Source organism: Grammomys surdaster, unplaced genomic scaffold (assembly GCF_004785775.1).
Source record: "Grammomys surdaster isolate TR1022 unplaced genomic scaffold, NIH_TR_1.0 194, whole genome shotgun sequence".
Lineage (NCBI taxonomy): Eukaryota > Metazoa > Chordata > Mammalia > Rodentia > Muridae > Grammomys > Grammomys surdaster.
Genome location: NW_021604639.1, coordinates 6611002 through 6619665, shown reverse-complemented (window position 1 = coordinate 6619665; position 8664 = coordinate 6611002). Strand labels below are relative to the sequence as shown.

At 39.8% G+C, this 8664-nt stretch overlaps 1 pseudogene; it reads right to left on the bottom strand.

Annotated features, from left to right (window-relative positions):
• Nucleotides 1-460: 460 nt before the first annotated feature.
• Nucleotides 461-744, bottom strand: LOC114623180 (annotated as a pseudogene).
• Between the last annotated feature and the right edge of the window lie 7920 nt (nucleotides 745-8664).

Here is an 8664-nt window from a genome sequence, read left to right as displayed (position 1 = left end):
TACCCAGTGTGTGTGGAAGAACTACCTGCTCTAAGAGGAAAGGTATTGGGGAATGGTGGGATGTGGGGATGTGGAGGAGGGTTTGTGAGAGGGGATGACCAGGATATAAACTAAATAAGTAAAAAACTAAAGTTTCACCTAAGCATGTGAGTAGATTTTACTCAATTGAATCTTATCAAATTGACAATACTATTTTGACCTACAAAATTTCAATTTCATATATTATATAAAATAGTACATAATAATAATTATTATTTTTTCAACCAAAAACATCTTTATGTTTTTAGTCTTTAAAAAAACAAGACAGAACTCATTCTTTTCCCAAAATAACCATGATTAGCTTAGAAAAATGAATGTATATCTTCAAAGAGTTTCCCTTTAATGGAAACTTCATTTTATAGAATCTAAATGTTAAAGGTTTGAAAAAAAAAAAAAGCCAGGATCCTAGCATTAGTCAAGGGAATCCGGTCAGACTTCAGGCCCTTCTCCTCCAGGAACCAGCATTGTTATATTATTTCCATTTAGTAGAATTTGATCTAATTTTGTAATTCTTTTGCCTTCTGGTGTAATTTCAAATTCTGTAACATCTTCTAACACCATATTGACAAAGTCATCAAATACTAGAAGTGTACCAACAATTTCTTTAGTACTCTTCATCACAATGTGAATTCTTGATCCTATACATTTGTCTACAAGCTCTAGTGACAGGAGTTGGTATGGGTTTGTAGTTGCATTAGCCATCATGGCCACACCGGAAGTCCATGATAATTATTTTAAAAGGTCCTTTTTCAGGCAAGCCTAGAAACCAATAAAAGCACCATATTCTGTTGTAGAACTCTATCATATTTTTAATGGGGGCATCAGCTCTATAGGATTTCCTCATGAAGCGTTAACAAAAGGGGAGGCTTTGAAAAAAATCACTAAAATGGATTTGTAAAATCTGTTTCTGGCGTTGTCCTTTTAGTTGAGGGACTGCTGAGGAACCTGTAAGCTCTGGTTCTTTTCTCTATCCCACTCTCTGTTATCTATCTTTTCTGACAAGAGGAGTTAACTATTTTTATCTTTTATCTGAAGAATGCCCAGGAGACTTGTGGTGAAAGATATGATGCTGGGTGGGTGTGAGCAGGCATTAGACTACACTGGGCTTGTGAATGTGATGGCAGCCCTCTTGAGCAAGAAGCAAACTTTCAAGTCCCAAGATGAAGCCTGACATTGCTTGCCTTGACCCAGCTGCCATGGTCTTTGCTGGCCAGTGAAGTTGATGTTGGGCAGTGAAGTGACTAGATGCCTGTGATGATAACCTGAGTATGTGTGTCTCTGTGTGTGTACCCCAAAGCTGACACTGGGTTTTATTCCTTGGTTGCTCTCCATCTCATTTATTAAAGAGATTTCCAACCTAGTCTAGCTATCCAACTTGTTTTGGGAATCCCCTGTCTCTGCCTCCTGAGTGATGGGCTTATAGGTAGACAACACACCTTCCTGGCTTATATTCGGGTCCTGGAGATATGAGCTCTAGTCCTTAATGTTTGTATGTCAAGTTCTGATACCCAGATAGATCCTTGAGAATGTGTCATAAAAATCTATTAAATCAGAAGTAACATGTTTCTGCTGCCTTGTACATAACACTATAGTTACAAAGATGTACAATAGGCAATTGACTTGCAGCACTTAAGTACAGTGGGAATTTGACAGTAGGCTCGATCTGCTGTTTGATGCTGGTTTTGCAGGTGTCCTTAGGTCCTTTTCTGTGTGATGCACCTTTTCCTGGTTTCCTTCTTCATGCCATACATTGGTTATACCAGCCTTGGCCTCCTTGTAGGGTCCACCTTGCTCAGTCTTAATGAAGAGCTGAGGTAAATCTTTGGCTTTGTTGTAGACTTCCCAGAAAACTGCAGTGTGGAGTCAAGGTTATTCTTGTGTACCTTTACTTTCCCACCCCCCCAAAATAAGTGAATAGCCAGGCATAGTGACACACACTTGCAATCCCAGTATAGTCGGATCAGAACTTTGAGGCTAGCCTAAGCTATATAGCAAGTTTGAGATTACCTGGATTACATGAGACCCTGGAGAAAGAGTTGTGGAGAGGGTGTGGGAAGGAAAGCTGTAGTGACTTTGTCTTCATATTGTAGTTGTCATGAAACAGCTTTGTAACTCAGCAGCAGTAGAGAGGGGCTGCTGACACTGGGAGCACATTATTATTATTATTATTATTATTATTATTATTTTTGGTTTTTCTAGACAGTGTTTCTCTGTGTAGCCCTGGCTGTCCTGGAACTCACTCTGTAGACCAGGCTGGCCTCGAACTCAGAAATCCGCCTGCCTCTGCCTCCCAAATGCTGGGATTAAAGGTGTGCGCCACCACTGCCTGGCATGGGAGCACATTAAATACTGTAAATATCACAGCAAACTCCAGTACTCTGTGCCTGGTATGAAGATTAAAAACCCAGAGATCTTGGCCTGTGGTGGCTGTTGATGGATATGATTAAAATTGTATAATGTCTGCAGTAGTCAAATGTAGTTATCTTATCAACAATAGTTATGCTTCTACTTTGGACAGTCCAGATCAAAGGAACCCAGGTGACTCATATTGAACCTGGGGTCAGGAAGTGCTTGCCCATCCCTCCTGTTGGTTCATGTAGTTTGTGTCTGCATGAACCCAGTGCTGTCTCTTGAGATGTGCAGTACATGAAACATCATTAGTGTTGGACAGAATGTCATGGTCTAGAGCTGGCTTGGGCAAGGCTTTAGGCCCTACTGGGTTTGTCTTTGGACCTTGGGGCTATAGGATTATGTCAGCTACTTCTGGTGATCTTGTTCATAATCTGGTTCTTTTATGACATTTCCATTGTTCACAGGTGCTGTGAAGTGGTTAATTGTGATGGCTTAACAAATCACAACATGTGAGAATACATACGTGTATCTGCATGCCCCAGTGAGTTGCTGCTTTGAAGTTAAAGATGCGGTTTCCAGGTCTTTTTGTTTTTCTGTTAAATGGTTTTGCATGAAGTGAACTCTGTCATTGCTTCATAGCTCCTATAATATAGATAGGATTAAAAAACAAGCAATCAAAATATAGATAGGATTTAAAAAACAAAAACGGAACTGTGATCTTTGTTTTCTTGAAATAGGACAAGGAACAGTAACTTAGAATTTCCTAGTACTGGTGCCAAAGGACCCTCTCTACTGTGTTGTAGAACATTTAAGGCCCATAAAATATTTGCTTGCTAAAGGGGATAGGAACAAGGATTCTGTAGAACTATACAAAAAAAGGGTATGGGATGCTCAGCCTTTACTCCAGAGGTCTGCATTCAAGAGCCCTACATGCAAAGTCCCACATGCAAAGCCCATTGATTGCCTGGGTCTTATTAATTTCCTAGGATTGCTGCTCTTCATGACCATGGTCCTTATAAGTGAAAGTGTTCTTAGAGATGAATTCTCCAGTCTAGGGCTCTTGCTTTATGGGCTTGTGTGTTAAATATACAGGGCAGGGTGTCAAGCAGCTCTTAAAGCCAGATCCACACATTGCCTGTTGCTGTTTTCACTGTTACTGTGCTCTGGAAAGCAGTGGCTGCCATGAGCTCACATCCAACTATTTGCCAACGTGGCTGTTTTTCCATTTTAGGAATGGGATCTGAGATCCACAGGCCTATCCATATTTCTCAAATAGACATGTTGGCACCAGGCACAGGCCATTACAAACATCAACTCTGAGATGGCACAGGAATCTCTCCAGCTTACTGTAAATTTGCCTGATGGCTGAATTTCTGTGACGAGTCTCTACTTCCAGCCCCAGCATCTGGTTTTTCTATTTCCTTTTCTGATGAAGCTAGTGTTATGAGCATTGTTCCTCACTCCTCTTTGTAGCCCCATTGGCTATTTGGGGCCAGTTCCTGCTTTCTTCCATTTGCCAGTAAATGTGTCTCTCAAGGGATGCTTACCAGGGAACTGCAACCCACAACACACATGACTAGAGAAATAACAGTGATGCTTTCTTGTGAGGCCTTAGCACTGGTATTTCAGTATAGTTTGACATCAAAGCCTAAGCCTAAGGGTGGCACCAACAGTGGCTAACTAATGGTAATACAAGTTGAGTTCAAAGATTGAGGCTTGAATACCCATTGTGCTGTCTTGAGAACCTTGAACATGAATTGGCTTAACTCTGAAATAAAGATAATACCATCCCACTTGCACTAGTAATGAAAAGACTAATGGTTGCCTTATCAAGAAGTGGCACATATGCCAGTGACTTAAGATGAGGCCCCTTTGCCCTGCAGTTCCCTTGAACTTTAAATCACTTATTCTCAGCTTATGACAGGCTATTTTGGTAGCAAGGTTTCACCCAATTTTGCATGATATCTGTTAGATGCTTTTCCTTTATAGTAAATACCTGAGCAAAGGAAGAATTCATTTAGGCTCACAGTTGGAACATGCCGTCCATTAAGGTGAGTAGTGCATACAGACATGATGTGAGACGGCTAGTTAGATTGTAACCACTGTTGAGCAAAGAGTCATGCATGATTATATTCCACAAGCTTTCTCTTTATTCAGTCCTGAGTACCACCAGCTCATGAGATGGTGTTGTCTACGTCTACCACTAGCCAAACCTTTCTGGAAATGCTCTCCTAGACACTCCCAGAAGTATGTCTCCTAGGTGATTCCAGGTGCTATTAAGTTGGCAATGAAGATTATCATATCCTTCCTGTACATGTTTTGGATGCAAGTATTGGTAGAACCTACACAAATAAGAGAAGGCTCTTGTTAAGAGGGCTAAATGTTGTATATAAAAGCATGATACGTAACGTTGGTACTTTTTCCTGTGTCTATAATATTTTTCTCACAAAAGGCAACAGTTTGTCATGTTGCAATATACTTTTAATCTCACTGCCATAAGATGCTTATGAAGACCATTAAGAGTTTATATAAAATTGCTTTGTTAGGATAAATCATGATATTGAATAAAGAAATACAGTCAGCAAGCCTTAGGTTTGTTGGTAGTGATTCTTGAAACCAGTTGTTCTGCTGTGATTGGGGTCATTAATATAGTATGTTGGATTGCTGTAGATGGTTTTGCATTTCAGAGGCCTTCTAGCAGCAGCAGCAGCAAGTAGATTTTGTTATGTGTATTTACTTAATTCCATCCTTAAGAAAATATACAACGGTCTCTCTTACATGCCATGTTAACTTTGGCAATTTTGAAGAGCAATGAGGAATTCTGTGAACCACAAATGGTGTGTGTGCATGTGTGCACACACTTGCCAGTGTATGTGGAGGCCAGAGGTTTATGGTTGGGTATCTATCACTGTTGATCTGATCTTTTGACAATCTCTCACTGAACCTGGAGATCATAAATTTGAATAGACTTCCTGGCCAACAACCCCCTGAAATCTTTGTTTCTGCTCCCCACAGTTGGGGTGGTAGACACATATTGTGATCTGGCCTTTTACATAAATGATAGTGATCTGGAGGTCTCCATGTTTGCTGTGCACTAAGTGAGCCATCTTCTCAGTGGGTCACCTTTTTGGCCCTTGTCATGAATATTCAGGTAGTAAATATTGTGAGCACTGTGTAACTGCTGTCTCCATTAATCCCTCAAAGCTATGGGCAGATCAAACCAGGAAAGTTTAGGACTTTGTCAAAGGTGTCCAGAGAATATAGTTAGGATGAGTGTTACTCTTATTTGTGGCCCTAGCAATAAGGGAAAACAGAAGTGGAGCTCTTGACTTGATCCAAGTAGATTGGTGTTCAGAATTGAGGATGGCTATATTTGAGGAAGTGGAGCTTTGCTGATTCCTTGAAGATAAGGTGAGTAGGTGTCTGATAGTGATCAGAATAGGGAGTTTGCTGAGGAGGGTTGCTGAGGAGAACTGGTACACTTGTGAAGGAAGACAGTGTATTCCGAGGGGGGATGTCTAGGGAGTGGAGCTTATTGCATGTGCTGACTAGAGTCAGCTTTGCATTTTCTAACTGAAGGACTTTCCTATTTTACTAACACAGAAGCATTCGCCTATATTTAAATAGCAAGAAATACGGAACTTAAATTATAGAAAAGGTTCTCCCAGTCTTAACTTTGTAATTTTTATTAATACTTCTGACATTTCAGTAAGTATATCATTCTGGAATTTGAGAATTTAACACATTTAGAACAGGAAAACTCCATCATATAGCCATGCCTTTTTTGTATGACTGTAATCCCTATTTGAAATGTAAGATTTGTTGTTCACTAGCTCTACATTTAGGACTGCATGTGTTTCTTGAATGAATGCTCTGTTTGTGGCATGCACTCTTGATAATAATTGAGTCCTTGTGCACAATTTGATCTTCAGCTGTACTTGGTCTTTTGCTTCTGTGAACATTAGAGGACATGCTGACTGTCCACTCTAGTTATCTTGAACATGTGGGGATTATTCACAGGCCCACTGGTTTTCTGAGAACAGTCCTTGTGTTATTTTGAAGCTCTTTAAAGGAAAAATTAGAATCCTGGGGTACATAGCTCTGTGTTTATAGCAAGTATTTTTTTGGGGACACTTCCTTTGTTTTATTGGCTCATGTTGATATTCCTAGCCCAGGGACTCAGCGTCTCAGGATGAACAGGTGAAAAGGAAATCTTAAGTAATCAGCCATCTGCCCTTGTTGGCAAGGCTCAAATCAACTGGGTGTATGGAAGGTTTAGGCAAATCCGTGTTTTTTTTTTGTTTCTATAATGCACCTCTTATTTTTCAAATACATCAGTGCTTAATGTTTGTCAATAAGATATATAGGTAAGAAACTTTTTTTTTAAATGCAGGAATGGAGTAATACAGATTTACAAATGATTTTAATAAGAAAAAAGTGCCCCTGTCTATTTTGGTAAATGTACCTAATGGAATCATTTTTAATGACATGCCTAGAATCCATATTGCTTGAACTGTCATACCTTACCTAGTTTGAACTTTGTCATTCATGGGTGATTTTGCTGTGTCCTCATGGAGGAGAGAAGGAGGGGTTATGAGAATAAATGTGATCAGTGAGCCACTGGTCATGGCTGAGGGTTTCCTTCTGGCTTCATGGAGTTGGGATGGGGCTTGGTATACGGTGTTTCCCTTTCATGAATGGATATCAGTTCAGATATGGGGACTGAGTGAAGGAGTAGTAGACTACAGAGTTGCTGGTTATGATCATTGAGCTCTCGAGACATGGAAGATGTGTGCCATAGCACCAAAGCAGCAAACACTTGGCACCAGGGACTGATACCTTTACCATGAGGAGGCAATCCAAATGGTAGAGCCAGGAGAGGCAAAGGACATTGACTTTTTTGCCACCTTCCTTCTAAAATTGGGGTGGTGAAAGAGCCCTGTGTACATTAAAGGTGCCCCAGATATAGATATGCACTGGATCTGTTCATTACAATCTTGAGGAGGGAGAGCAGTCTTGACCCCTCTGCTTTTCTAGTGAGAGTTTTTTGTATTTATAAGACAGGTTACTGAAGACTCAATGGTTCTTCAAATGAGTGTGTGTAATGGGAACATTTAGGTTTGGTACATACCAAGTTTCTTCCATTTCTTCCTCAGGTTAATACCTAACATGTGAAAGCTTGTCACATTAATTTGTACTCATGCCTTATGTTAAATTCACTGGAAATAGTTATCTTGCTGTTGACTATGAAAGTTTAATCCTTCGAAATATGTGAACATACTGTTACTGGATACCATCCCCAACATGTTAGAGCATTGGGTATGAGATCATATTACTTCACTCCATGTCTAAGACATTTGAAGTTTTTCCTAGCTCAGAGAATTTTGTGAATATATTTCTGGCTGCTTGAAGGGAAATGCTGATAGAGGAAGGTTCTAGAAATGTTGGGTGGCTGTGTTACTAATTGGGATACATGTGTGAGTTTTGTGATGATTCTTTTTAAAGGGACTGTTGTGGGAGTAATTGCATGCTAGTATGCTTGTTGCAACAGTTAATCACTTGACCAAGTATTCTTTACTTTGTACAGATTTACACAGTGTACTCAGCTCTTCTTTCGGTACTGTTTCAAGATGGTGACTTGAAGAGAATTATAATAAGCCCAAATGTTAGAAAACAGTAGGCACATGCTGGAGTGTGTGTGGTAAGCAAGGTAGGGCTGTTTTGCTTCTAAGAAACACAGCATCAAATTCTTACAATAAGATGTTTGTTTTTCATTCCATAGAATATCAGGAATTCTTATATTCTCAATGTGATTTCAGGTTTTCTGAAGAGAAGGAAATGGAACATAAAAACTCACTTATTTGGGTGATGGTGGTGAGCATTATACCTAAACAGATTGTAGCATTTCTATTTTTCCCCCTGAGGTTATAGAAAATTGTTTGCAGTGGTCAGGACGTGAGTTATCTTGTTTAATCCAAATGAGAATGAATCAGCAAGCATACTGCGCACGAAAACACCAGATTACCAGATTTTAAAGGAATTCCACCATGTCCCTAAAGGATTAACAATGAAAAAATTTGGGTTGAGGAACTTAGATCTGATCATCCATGATTATCATCATCTCTCATTAGGCATCATCAGTAATTCCAGCCTCTGGAAGGCTAAGTATTTTCAGGTCTTGTATATTGAGTTAATTGATTACACTTGAGGCTGTATAGTGTTGTACCTCTTGTACCAGACATTGCTTAGTGCTTCCACTAAACCTTTTGTGGT